The sequence below is a fragment of the Lichenostomus cassidix genome, chromosome 2 (assembly GCF_008360975.1).
Source record: "Lichenostomus cassidix isolate B80296 chromosome 2, HeHo_3.0, whole genome shotgun sequence".
Lineage (NCBI taxonomy): Eukaryota > Metazoa > Chordata > Aves > Passeriformes > Meliphagidae > Lichenostomus > Lichenostomus cassidix.
This window is the reverse complement of record NC_139482.1, coordinates 61,906,163-61,918,697: the sequence shown is the minus strand read 5'-3', so window position 1 is coordinate 61,918,697 and position 12,535 is coordinate 61,906,163. Positions and strand designations below refer to the sequence as shown.

The window sequence follows — 12,535 nt, the reverse complement described above, 5'->3', positions numbered from 1 at the left end:
TCTCGCCCTAAAGCGCGCTTTAGCTCCGGACAAGCTCTGCTGCTCTCCGGCTGTGCGCAGAAAGCGAGCAAAGCAGCGGTTGAGCACACTGCAGCAGGATTCGTTCAGAACTTTTTCAAATTTCACCAGAAATGCTGCTTTTCAGCCACAATGTGCTCAGAATGCTTGTTTCTTCTTCAGCAAGCTCCTGGCAGCATTTGCACTGAGGGGCATAAGGTGCAGCTAAAAGGAACGAAAAGGAGCTTGCCACGACTTCAGATATGCATATCTGCAGGAGATATAGTTGTTCCAGAAAGGAGCAGGTGAAGAGAAGGCTTTCTTCCAGTACTCCCCTCTCTTCGCCCCCTTTCCTGGGCAACAGTTTTTGCAGGATTGTTTTTGTTCCTTTCACAATGCCACCATTGTCCTTTTTGCCTTTTTTTGATCAGGTGGTTTGATTTTTTTTTCATCCCTTTTTTTCATCTCAGCTAATTGAGGCCATAGATACTTCCTTTCACCCTGTCTTTAGTTTTGCTTTCCTATTGTTACTAGCTGTTTGAAATATCATTGTTTTTTGGTTTAGCTCTACCTTTGATTTTCGCTTTGGGCCCCTTTCATATTCAGAGCCCTCATGCAGGGTTAATGTCAATCCTTTGTTAAATGTTTGTCTTTCTTGCTGGATGTGCTTTTGTGCAGCACTTGAATTTTTTCATTGTATTCTAGAAACACTCAGTCATGTGCGGAGCTCTTCAGTTGTTTTAATGTTGTTTGATAGTAGGGCGAAAGCTCTGAAATGCTTTACTGTAGAACTCACTTGCCACAGAGTTTTTGACTCTGGAATAAAATTTTAACTCATCTGATTTTGAGTATGCTTACTGAAGTAACTTTGCTAAAGGAGTTGGAGGTAAGTTTGTGACTGGGAACGCTTAGCGGAAAACCAAAACCATTTCCAAACCTCAGCCTTTAGTAATAGCAAGGTAACCTGTGTTTTGTATCTAGGTATTATCCAAGGAGCTGTGGCCGTATAACTCAAGACCAAGGATCAAACAATTCAGTGGTTACTGTGTCCTTTTGAGCCTGCTTTCTGCCTTCTATCAGGCTTATTGAAGAGGTGTTGTAATTAATACTGGCCTGGTCTCAAATCAAATTATCATCTTCAACAAAAGAGTTCATTTTTAGCCTTTGAGTCCAAAGTACAATAAAAACCCAAACAAACAAACAAAAAAAAACCCACAAAGAAACCAACCAAACAAAAAACCCCAAAACCTAAACAACAACGACAAACCCTCCCCCCCAGAAAACCCCCAAAACAAGAAACACATGAAGAGAAAGTAGGGGGAAGTAGAAATTTTGTGATTGACTTCAATTTCTCCAGTAGACTGGAAATGGTTGTGTATGTATGCATAAATTACTGAAGGTTTACAGAATTTTTCTTTGAAGTTGTTCTTGGCAGGTAAGTAAAAGGACAAGTCTCTAAGAAGAACTGACTTCTTTATTTCTAGAGATCTTGAATCCAAACCAATTACTGCAAATTTTTATTCTTTCTACTTGATGATGTTTTTCTAGTTGTGTTACCATCTTACTCTGCTGTGTCTGGGAATATTTTGTTGAGGAGGACAACACAAAACCAAAGGGAAAAGGCAGCCATACACAGGGACATATCAGAGAAAGGCAAACGTTCCATAGCATGTTCCATAACTGCGAGAGTAGCAGCTGCACATTGTGTACTGCTGCATTGTAGTTTGGGGTCTGAAATTTGAACTACTTTTCTTCTTAGTCCACAGAACTGCCCTCCTTCCTTTTCTAGTAGTGCAGACTCACAGAGTTTGTTAACTCTTATGTTTGGTGAAAGCCTAAGAAACCTTTCTACCCAAAACAGGCTCGGGGGTTCTTCTCTTCAGTCAGATGTCAAGAGTCCTAGATATCTTGGAAGATGACTGTATGTGGATGAATGATGAATATTGCAGACTGGATGGACAAGCTCCTCACAACAAACGACAGGTATTTACAATTTGAAGTATTGTGTTGAAGTCAAATACTACTTGTAAAACATTTGGTTCAACTGATATGTTCTTTTCATGTAGTTAGGCTTCCATGAATGCATTCAACGATCCTGACAGCTCCAAATTTGTGTTCACGTTGAGCACACGAGCAGGAGGTCTTGGAATCAATCTGGCTACTGCTGATGTTGTCATTCTCTAGGATTCAGACTGGAATCCACAAGTCGACCCCCAGGCTATGGTAAAATTCCAGATGGATATTTTGGTGTTTGTTGGTTTTTTTTTCTTTCTCTCTCACAGAACTTTGCTAGAAACATGTACTTCCAAAAGAAACTGGTATTTTCCCATTGTAGCACAGGAGTAGGATTTGTGAGACCGATTTTCAGTTCAAGTGCAGCCTTCTGCTGTGTGGAGCCATTAGTCCTTAGTCACATTTGGGCTACGCAAATTTGTGTTCCCGTTGAGTACACGCATGCATTGGGAAATGCTGGATGTATGCGTGAAGGAAAATAGCTTAGGTGATTCAAAAAAATGAAATCAATCCAGGTTGTTAATCCCAAAAGTAGAACACTTGAAAGCTTTACTATTGCAGGGAGTGGAGGTGACTGTGTGAAGCTCAGCTTTGATTTCCAATGTTTGTAGAAGTTCAGACTGGGTGACTGGCTTAGGTGGGAAAGAGGCTGGCCAATAGGTATGGTGTCTCTGATGAGGGAAGGCAGCAAACGGTGGTGTTACTGCTGTGGTTCAGAGCTCTCCTCAAGAGAAATTTGATAGGCAATTGCCTCTTTTCTCAGAAAAATTTCTGCTGTAGACTTGCAGTGTAACAACCAGAGGCAAAAGAAGATGATGCAGAGCACAGGTAGGTAGAGCAAGTGAGCTGCAGGCATCTGATCTCAGGAAAAAAATCACCTGATGGTGATTGTTTTTCAGCATCTTGATGATTTTTGTCTTCCAAGTGATGAGTTGGTTTTGACTTTTTTTGATGAACCAGATCTATTTGGCCGAGAAAATGTCATATGGCAATCACATTCTGATGGAGTTACTCAGTGTGCAGAAATCTTTTGTGGCAGGAAGTCTTTCAAGAATTCTCTGCACAAGAAAGAAACATCTAGAATTTGTGAATGATCTAGATGAGTTGGATTGCTGTGGTGTTTTGGGGTTTTTATCCTGTTAACAAGGTTGCAGAGGCCCCAGTCCAGGGCTTCTCCTGCCTGGACTGGGACACAGCTTCCCTGTTTGCATCAGTACTCAAGGCCCACAAGATGTGCAAGTCACATCGTTGGATTCCTTGCCACCCTTTTCCCTGGAATGCCCCCAAGCCTTTGGACAAAGCAGCTGCTGAGTTGTAGTGCTCTACAACTGAGTTGAGCTGCTGAGTTGTACTGCTCACTTGAGGTGAACCTTCAAGGCCTGAGGGATTTTCTTTTTCCTTTTGTCTTTCTTCCTGTGTTAGAGAGAGAAGACAAGGCAGATACTCCCAGGAAGACAAAAGAATTGAAAGAAACCCAACCAAATAATTTCAGCCCCCAGCAAACAAAGTCTGCAAGAAATTGAAGTGAGTATGCAGTGGTGGGATGTCAGGAAGATGTGTGAATCTAAGTCTTTCTTCAGACGGCTGAGACGAAGAGCTGCATCTCCTGTCGTGATACTTGAGAGGTAGTTTCTAACATCATGTGCCTTCTGCAACTTCAAATGCTGCAGATTGGCCTTTACATGCTGGAAGCAAGCAGTGCAGAAAGCAGCTCTGTAGGTGCAGGTGGGTAAGGCTAGGGAGTCTTTCCCTTCTGACATCATCCTCAAGCCCAGAGGCGTTGGGGCTGACGTGGAGCTGGGGGAAGAGATATTGCAACCGCCGTAAGAATGGAAGAGCTTGAATTCTGGAGTTCCTTCCTCCCTTTTTCTCAGGGAAAATGAGCAGCTGTCTTAGTCACGTGCTGGCTTTTGGAATGGGAAGGATGGGAGGTGTTTTGGAGGAGAGAGGGCTCTTGATCAGGTTGGGGATGGTGCTGTGCTCTGTGTCAAATAGTCCTCTGTGCAGCATCAGCGGTGCCAAGACAGAGACGCTGGAGAGCACGTGTGCAGGGAGTAGAGAGCAAAGCATGGGAAAAGTGGGTGCTGAAAGAGGGCAGGGCAATGACCTGTGCACAGCAGAGTCGGGCAAGAAGTGCAGCATCACACCTGAGCCTTCTCACTAGGTTTCACTTCATTTCCTCCTTCTCTGATGCTGCAGTCCAGGAGCTGGGATTCATTGCTTGGTGTGTTCTTGGAAACTTGGAGAAGCTGACTCAAACTGATGTCAATGAGCAGTAGTGAAAGAAGGTTGAGAGCTGCTTGGTTCTGCTCATTGTTGCCAGAGTGCCCCGGTCATGCTCATTTCAGATGATCAGAAAACTGCTAGGCCACTCTACTGTTAAATGTGAAAGTCTCTGCCACTTTCAAAGTCTCTCTCACCTCTCACTTGATGCCTCTCAACATTGGAAGCATTATCTAGTTGGGACACCGGCAACAATTGCTTCAGGATGTAGCCAAGTTTTTAGGAAATCCCTCCATTGTATGTACATCGTAAGAATGGATTTGCTTCTCTTGTGCAGAGCATCAAAAGCTTCATTCCAAACGAAGACGAACAATGTGGTGCTGCCACCACTGCCAGGCATGACGACTACTGCACAACGTGCACCAAGCTCTAGCACCACGAGGCAAAAGAGAGCCAGAACGGAGACACTGACGACCTGCCTGCCACGGATAACCCTGCCAGGAACCAGGATCCTTTGTTATCCAAGGACAGGAAAATGGAGGAACATCACAAGGAACTATCGAAGGGCATCAACACAGGCATCCAGGAGCCCTGGGGGGAGCTTCCCTGCAAGCCCCGCTGAAGAGCTGTGTGATTCTCTTCAGAAACATCCTCCCAGATAAGGAACCATTTCTGGTTGTAGGCAAGTGCCAAGACAAGATTGGTGGGTGTCAAAAGGAGTGTGGTTCTAAAAACAATGGGTGTTTGTTGACAAAGAAGAAACAACAAACCTGTGGCTTTGGCTGCAAGCTGGGCCTAAGGTTTTCTAGTTTGCTGACAAACTTCTTGGTGAGCCTTGCAGCTTTGCATTTCCAGGTTCTAAAGCTGGATTCCATGGCTGTTTGCTGATGGCTCTGGGTGTGGGCTCTGGCATGTTTGGGGGCTGTGTGTGTTAGGCCAGAGTGTGCACGCTGTAGTAGCTGCCTTCTAACTGCTTGCTTTTCCCCCATCGTTTTCCTGCTTGCAGCCCTCACTGCTCTCCTAGGCACTGAGCAAGGACACCTGCTGCTGAATTCCTCTGTGCCAGGGAAAAGCTGAATGGAGCTAAGCATTGTGAGCTGCCAGCTGAGAAGTCAAGGTTCCATTTCCATTAGGGGAGGGATTGTTGGGGAAGAAGGCAGGAGGGGAGAGCCTGGCGAATAGACTATGCCTAGGACAAATGAACATTTTCTCTTGAAATTGAGGGAAGCCAGGCTTTGGAATTGCTTTATGCATCTCTCTCTGAGCAGCATTCTTCTCTCCGTGGTTTTTCAGGGATCCTCGGGGGATGAGAAGAATCCTTTCCCGGTGACACCTTTCCCACAAGAAGACAAGACAAGAAGACCTCAAGTTTGAACAGGAAGTGTTTGGTTCGCAGCCCTGCCTGTAGTTTCTGAAGCCACCAGGCAGAAGTGGCCCTGCAGCTCCCCGACTTTTGCTTCCCTGATCATCAGCACTTCTTTCGGGAGCAAAGAGAGAGGGAGACACGGGGGAGAGCTGCCCAGTCAGGGCAGCACCTGCTGAGTCAGTTGGCTAGAGCTGAGCAGCACTTGAATTTTTGACTCCCTGCTGGGCCTGTGACCTGGATTTGCCAGCAGAATTCCTAGAGGTGCTGCTACTTTTTTATTGTACACTTTAGTCCTTACAAATGTTGTGCTGTCCTGTGTTGCAAGCAGTGGGGAATGCTCACAAGCTGACACCTGCCATCCCACGTGGCCTTTGCAGTGTCATTTTCCATCAAACACAAAGTTTTGTGACACCCTCGGGGCAAGGGGATGCATTGCCACCATCTATGGGCAAGCTTGCAAAAGAAAAGAAACACCGTGTGCCTGGCTGAAGGGCTGCAAGGCCCTAAAAATCCTCCCCCTGAGGAGGCAGCTGCTGAAATTCAAAAGGCTTTGCCGGTCCTCTTGGAGCAAAGTCACTCCAGTCATTGACTATCCTCTGCCACATGTCCCTGTTGGATGAATCCAACCAAAGGTTTTCTCTCTCCCTGCCCTTCTTCCAGGCTTTTTTGCTGAGGAAAAAACAGCTGAAGTGACCAACACCCTGCCTGACCTTATACACTGCATCAGACACAATTTACAGTGACCCAGACTGGAAGCCAAAGTGCCTTACCTGGCTCTCCGGGTTGTAAAGAGTTCAAAGTTCTTTGCTCTTTTGAAGCCTTAGAAACACTTTTGTTCTTTTTTTTTTTTTTTTTAAATTGGTCAATGCAAAAGATCTGTATGTTATTTTTATTTTAAATACAGTTGTAAGTTATTTTGGTTCCTTTTAGAAAACTTGGTGGTTTCTTAGAGTAACGCTTTTCTGCCTTGTAAAAGAAGAGATGGAGGGTGGTAGCTGCCTTTCAAACGAAAGTGTACAGAGAAGGATGGTATCCCAAAGTAAGTGTGCTTACAAGAAAGAATTACCTCCATATTCCACATCCTTTCATGATACAAGAACAGCTTAGTGAGGTATGGAAATAAAGTTACCCTTTGCCCTGGTTTTGTGGTTGCTCCAGTTGCCTGTGCCTGTGTCAACTCACATTGCCACATTTCACAACAATCGTTTGGACACTGCCACGAACAAAAGCAATACTCACATGGACGTTCCTCCTGAAGGAGAAAAACAAATCATTCTTCTTGATCAGGTCTGAGTGAGTGGGGCATCTGACACATGGAAGCCTTTCCAAAGCCCGGGCTGCAGAAACCCTCACGGTCAACAAGAATTGACTGATTCTGGCAGTCAACGCTGCCTTCCAGTGTGCGTTGGTTTAACTTCACTCTCCAATGGCTTCCTTTCTTGGCCTTAATACATGCATTTCGAGAGCATGGATGAGCAACTCACTTCATGGCTCAATCGAACTTCCAGAAAATCATTTTCAAATCTGGTTTTCACAAAGCATGATGTACCTTTTCCTCTTCATTATTTACAAGAAGAGAAAGGAATGTATAAATATAGGAATCTTGCTTTTAAAACTTAGATTTGGTTTTATGTCAATTGTAGCTGTTTTAAAAGCTCTACAGAGCCACTGGATCAGCTTGAACAGGAATCTCTTCCGTGACCCTTGTGAGAGACAAGGGGCTTCATTCTTTCATCTACTGAGTATTCAAACTGGGAACTACCACAAATCACACAAAATACAAGAACATGGTGAGCTTAGCAACAGACAGAAACCTTTTGCCAGAACCTTGGCAGATCTTTCAAACACCGTCAAGAGAAACCAGAATGTTCTCAGCCTAATAATCCAGCAGATTTCTGATAGTGCAATAGTAGAAAAAAGAATCAAAACTTTTAAATCAATACACCCTCCAGCACCCTCAAAGCATTAGAAGGCTGTGCTTGTTAGCCTCTGACCATGCAATTTATCTTGCAAACAACACACTGCATGGATATGTGGCTAGCACAGGTCTTTCCCATGAGAATTCTTTTTGTGTTTTATAAACAAAGATAAAGTTTGGATGTTATTAAAAACAGTGTCTCAAGATTTGGACAGTGCAGGCCTGGCCAATCAAGCCTAGGGGGAGGTTTCTGACTGACCAATCTGTGTGACCTTTGAAAACTCTATATATATATATGTTGGATTCAAACAATAAAGTACTTTTTTCTATGCCACGCTGAGAATCGGGGCTTTCCTTCTCTGCTAGCGGCTCAACAGCGACATGGATATACACAGCCATCTCAATCTCCTTCAGAAATAACCAGGGCCATTTCAGGCACAGTCCATTTTCACTTCTTACTGAATTCTCCTTCCTCTATCATTCATCTAGAAATTACTGTGTGTCTTGGTTTGAAAGACAGGTGTCTGCCAAGAGAGGTTGAACCCTCCCTTAGGACAGAGAATGTGATTTACCCCTCCCTCTGAATTATTTAATTTTTAAAGTCAAGGGCTTTCAGGCAAAGGTATGGGAAAAGGACTATCAGTTCTTTACTAGTATCTATAAACAAGCGATAACAATAATAGCAACCAGAAATAGAACCAGAAACCAATAGCAGATGACTTGTGAGCTGCCGAGCCTTTTCCCGTGTGGTGTAATCACAGTTGCAAGCAGCAGGGGCACTGTTGAGCTCCTGGCTGGGCAGGGCAGGTGCGATGACTCCCGAGTGGCTGCAGTGGCGCTGTGGCGCAGGGTCAGGTCAGCCTCACACAGCTCGTAATGGTGGGCAGGCTGAAGAGCAGCCAGGCAACTCAGAGCCGCAAAAAGCAGGGTGGTAGGGGCAGGAGCTGGCTCTCTCCCCAGCTAGCTAGCTAGGTAGCAAGGATTTCTGCAGTCACAGCAGACACCGCGGTCTCATGCAGCAGAGGGCAGGGGCAGGTGGCAAAGGCAGCCAGCCCCTCCCACCAGTTGCTGTGAAAAAACGCAGCCCAGGGAAACGTGCACTTCCCAGTGGGAAAAAGGTTGAATCAAGGCTCACCCAGCCAGGAGAAGAAAAACAGGGCACAATTGGATTTCCTCTGGTCGCAGCCAAAAGCAAAGAGCAGCCTTTCCTCTCAGCGTCCGAATGACGAGAGTGAGTGTTCCAACGGCCGGCTCTTCCCTTACCCTGCCCTGCCCAAGCACACCTTTTTGTCTTTTACAAAAGGGTTGATGGCTATAATCACCCAACTATTTGTTGCTTAGTAACAGTGATGGAGAAAAATTCTAAGGCCTTCCCCAACCTCCAACACTGTGGAATTCCAATCCATAATTGCATTAAAAGACTTCATTAATAGAACACTGAGCTAGTATGCTCAAGTACTCCCAATCAACAAGTCACAGAAAGGTTGGTTTAGCTGCATTTTCTCTGTCTTCACTCCCAGGAAAAAGGGATGAGACAAGAGGAAATAGCACTCAAGCTTTTCTGGAAAGAAGGGGATATTTTTCCAGGAAAGAAATGGTTTCAGGGTTTTTCCTCTCCCCACACCCCTGGAACCTAACTGCACTGTCCCAAGGAGAACAGGAACACCCCAAGGAGACAAGGAAATGCACCGGATTTTCAAAAAACGCAGGCAGTGGGCAGGTTCTGTATCCCATACACTTCTCCATCCATGCCAAGGCACACGAGGCTACAGGAACAGGCCGCGTGCCGGCCGGATTTGGTGTCACCCAGGTGCTTGTCACAGTCCACTTAGAAGCCGACGTGGGATGGTTCGTACCAGCTATGATCTCAGGGTGCAAAAAGAAGAAAAAAGCACAACAGAATTCAACAAGTCAAGGCAATTAAATTCAGTCCAAAGAGGGACATCATTAATTTAGTCCATAAAGCAGCCTGCGATAGAAAGAGAGAGTTGGGCAAAGATAGGGAGAAAAGAAAAGGGGTCTTATAGCTATCACCATGGCTCCACAGACATCTGGCGTCTCTGGGGGTCCCGTCCAGAAGGTGTTCCTCTGCTTCTGTGTCAGATGTCAGTGTGCTCTCACGGCAGGGAAGACCTTCGGAATTTAGTCATTCCAGAGCTTTCTTTTATGCAAGTCCACACACCTCGTCCCTCCTTGCAACCTGCCTTTGCTCCCCCTTAATTCTTGTGGAGATATGCCAAACTCCACTTGGAAGGCCACACATGCCAAGAGAGGAGTGTCCGGGACATGGCCGGCTATAGAAGCAGGTTTTCTCAGAATATTCCAAATGGATGCCAGGGCGACATGTGCAAAGCCTTCGTCACACACCAGCTGTGGCAGGCACAAGACAGTTTCTCTGTACCAGCTTAAGGAGAACCTTTCCAGCTCTCCGGCTGTGTGCAGAAAGCGAACAAACCAGTGGCACAGCACCCTGCTGCAGTGTTCCATGTGAACTTCGCCCAAGTGCACCAGAAAGCTGCTTTGCAGGCAGAATGTGCTCAGAGTGCTTGTTTTTGCTTCAGCAAGTGGCTTGCAGCACTTGCACTGAGGGGCACAAGGTGCAGCGAGGAGAGAGAAACAGCTTGCCACAGCTTCAGGTGTGCAGATCTCAAGTAGCTGGAGCTGCGCCAGAAGGAAGCAGGTGAAGAGAAGGCATCCGTCAAGTACCCCCTTTCTATTCACAGCCTTGCCCGACTGCAGAGAGCTGTTCGTGGCTTTCTCGCGCTAAGGAGTGCTTTAGTGCCAGACAAGTTCTCCTGCTCTCCGTCTGTGTTCAGAAAGCGAACAAACAAGCTGGTGGCATGATGTTCCCCCCACCCATTCTCTCTCTCCCTGCTTGGTCGCAAAAGATGGATGGCTCAGATTAGGTTGATAGCCTAATCAGGGTCACCTGGTGGCATCTGAAAGTCTGAGAAGACACTACCCTGTGGAATGTAGAGAGAATGTGAAAAATTTTTAGTGACCCCCAAAAGCCACACTTTTTTTATCCTATAAAAGCTCAGGAAGTTTCAGAAAAGGTGGAAGCTTTTCTACATGGACACTGAGCATGAAGAAGACTTGGACGCAAGCTCTGTGGTAACTTCTTGCAAGATTGAGGCAGGATTCTAATGCATCCCAGCTCCAAAATTGGATTTTGGTATGAGCATTGGCTTCCTAATTTGTATTATTCCAGCTAACTTATAGGTACCTTTCTTAACGTGCATTATATTTCAAGCAAGCATTTCTTAACTTGCAATTTTAACTATTTTTATAGTTCAATAAAGCATTTACCCCATAATTGCATTTTAGCTATTACAGTTTTGCAATTATGCATTTATTATGTGTGTATGTATGTCAATCTGTTCTATGTTTATTTGTCATATATGTCATTTATTTGCCGTTTTCTATTGATAGGCTTATTTTGTTCAGGTAGCTGTCTCCAAGTACATAGCTTCTTCTTAGCAGCTTCTTCCACGACAAAAAATCTTGCTATCATCTTTTTCCCTGTTGCTTTTTTTAACCGCTCTGTGTGTGGCCAAAATATAATATGACTTAAATTATGAAGAGATCAGATACAGAAACGGTCATTTATAGAGATTTCTTACCCGTTCTTCGGTTTTATGAAGCTTGTCAAAGGAGAATAATTATTTCCTATGCTAGGTATTTCACTGAACTTACTCTATGTACAGTTATTGAATAGGGGAGTTGAGCAATTTCAACAGCAGAAAGCTCTTCATGCAATTCTTATCCTACAAGAGAGAAAGATCTGCAAGCGACTGCTGCTGAAAAAAATATGTCCCAGTTAATTAAATGGAAATACACTAATGAATAAAAAATACAATATGGTGAATAAAACATGGTACTGAATAAAGCATGGTGAATAAAATACAAATTTAACAGTCCCTTTCTTTTTATGGGACCTAAAAATTCATCCTATAGCTTCTCTGTGATACTCATTACTGGATTTTTTGTTTAGAACATTTGCTTGAATATGGTGAGAATGGTTTTGGTTTTATCCTGGTTTTGTTTTTCAGGGTTTTTTCCTACATGCATCTCTTCTATGTCTTTCAAAAATAAACCTCAAGGGACTTCAAGTATTCTTCTTCAGACACTTAAAGGAACACTGTGAGCAGATGTGAGAGCAGAGAATTGAATACCACTCCATTCACAACACATCACACATCTTCACTCCACTGACAGCTGTGTGGTTTCAGTGTTGTGGTTAACTCTTGTCCTCTCTCTGTCTACGAAGCGTTAACCGGAGCTTGGAAGACTGTCTCCACATCAAGGTGGTATGCAGTTAAGGCTTTAGACAACTTTCTGGATAGACAGCTGTGGGAGGTTGGGGAATGTTCCCCATTCTGTTGCTAGGAAACTAATGACCAGATACTTAAGAGACAGCAGATGTAGCCAGGGTGTGGCGAGGGGAGCACCTAGCCGCGGGGGGAGGGGGTGACTTCACTTGCTCACTGGGCACCGGAGGGGGAGCAGTGAAGTTCCTATCTTCCTTTTGCCGCAACTGCGGAAAGCCTGGCTCTGCACTGCCTTCTCTTCCTTGCTGCGTGACCTCTTGCTTGGGAAAGGGAACGGGATTCCGACCCTCTCCCCCTCCTGGAGTGCACATCTCCCCTGGCTGCGTTTGCAGCTGCTGCAGAGGAGCCCAGCTGTCGCTGCCCTTGTCCCCACCTGTCGGAATGCACCGTGGCTTCTGCCACAACTGTGGAGTTTCTGCCACCTTTCACTTGCTAGCTCGGGTGGGCCAGTCCTGCTGCTCCAGTTTGCTGCTCTGAGCTCCCTGCACCTCATCCTGCTGCCCAGCCTGTCTGCCATTAGCCATGTGAGACAGGAGCTGACCTCGCCCCACAGTGCCCCCTGCAGCTGCTCAGGAGTCATGGCACCTGCCCTGCCTGCCTGGGAGCCCCACAGCGCCCCTGCGGGCTGTGACTGGAACTGCACCAAAGGGAAGGGTGCCTGGCAGCCCAGAGCAAGCTGCCACCGGG

General features: G+C 45.6%; 1 long non-coding RNA gene across 1 annotated transcript; it reads left to right on the top strand.

Moving 5' to 3' along the window:
* The first annotated feature begins 1,251 nt into the window (after positions 1-1,251).
* On the top strand, positions 1,252-6,533 carry LOC146441474 (uncharacterized). The gene is made up of 2 exons (XR_014849925.1): positions 1,252-1,980; positions 5,527-6,533. It is a non-coding gene; the product is annotated as an uncharacterized LOC146441474 (long non-coding RNA).
* The last annotated feature ends 6,002 nt before the right edge of the window (positions 6,534-12,535 follow it).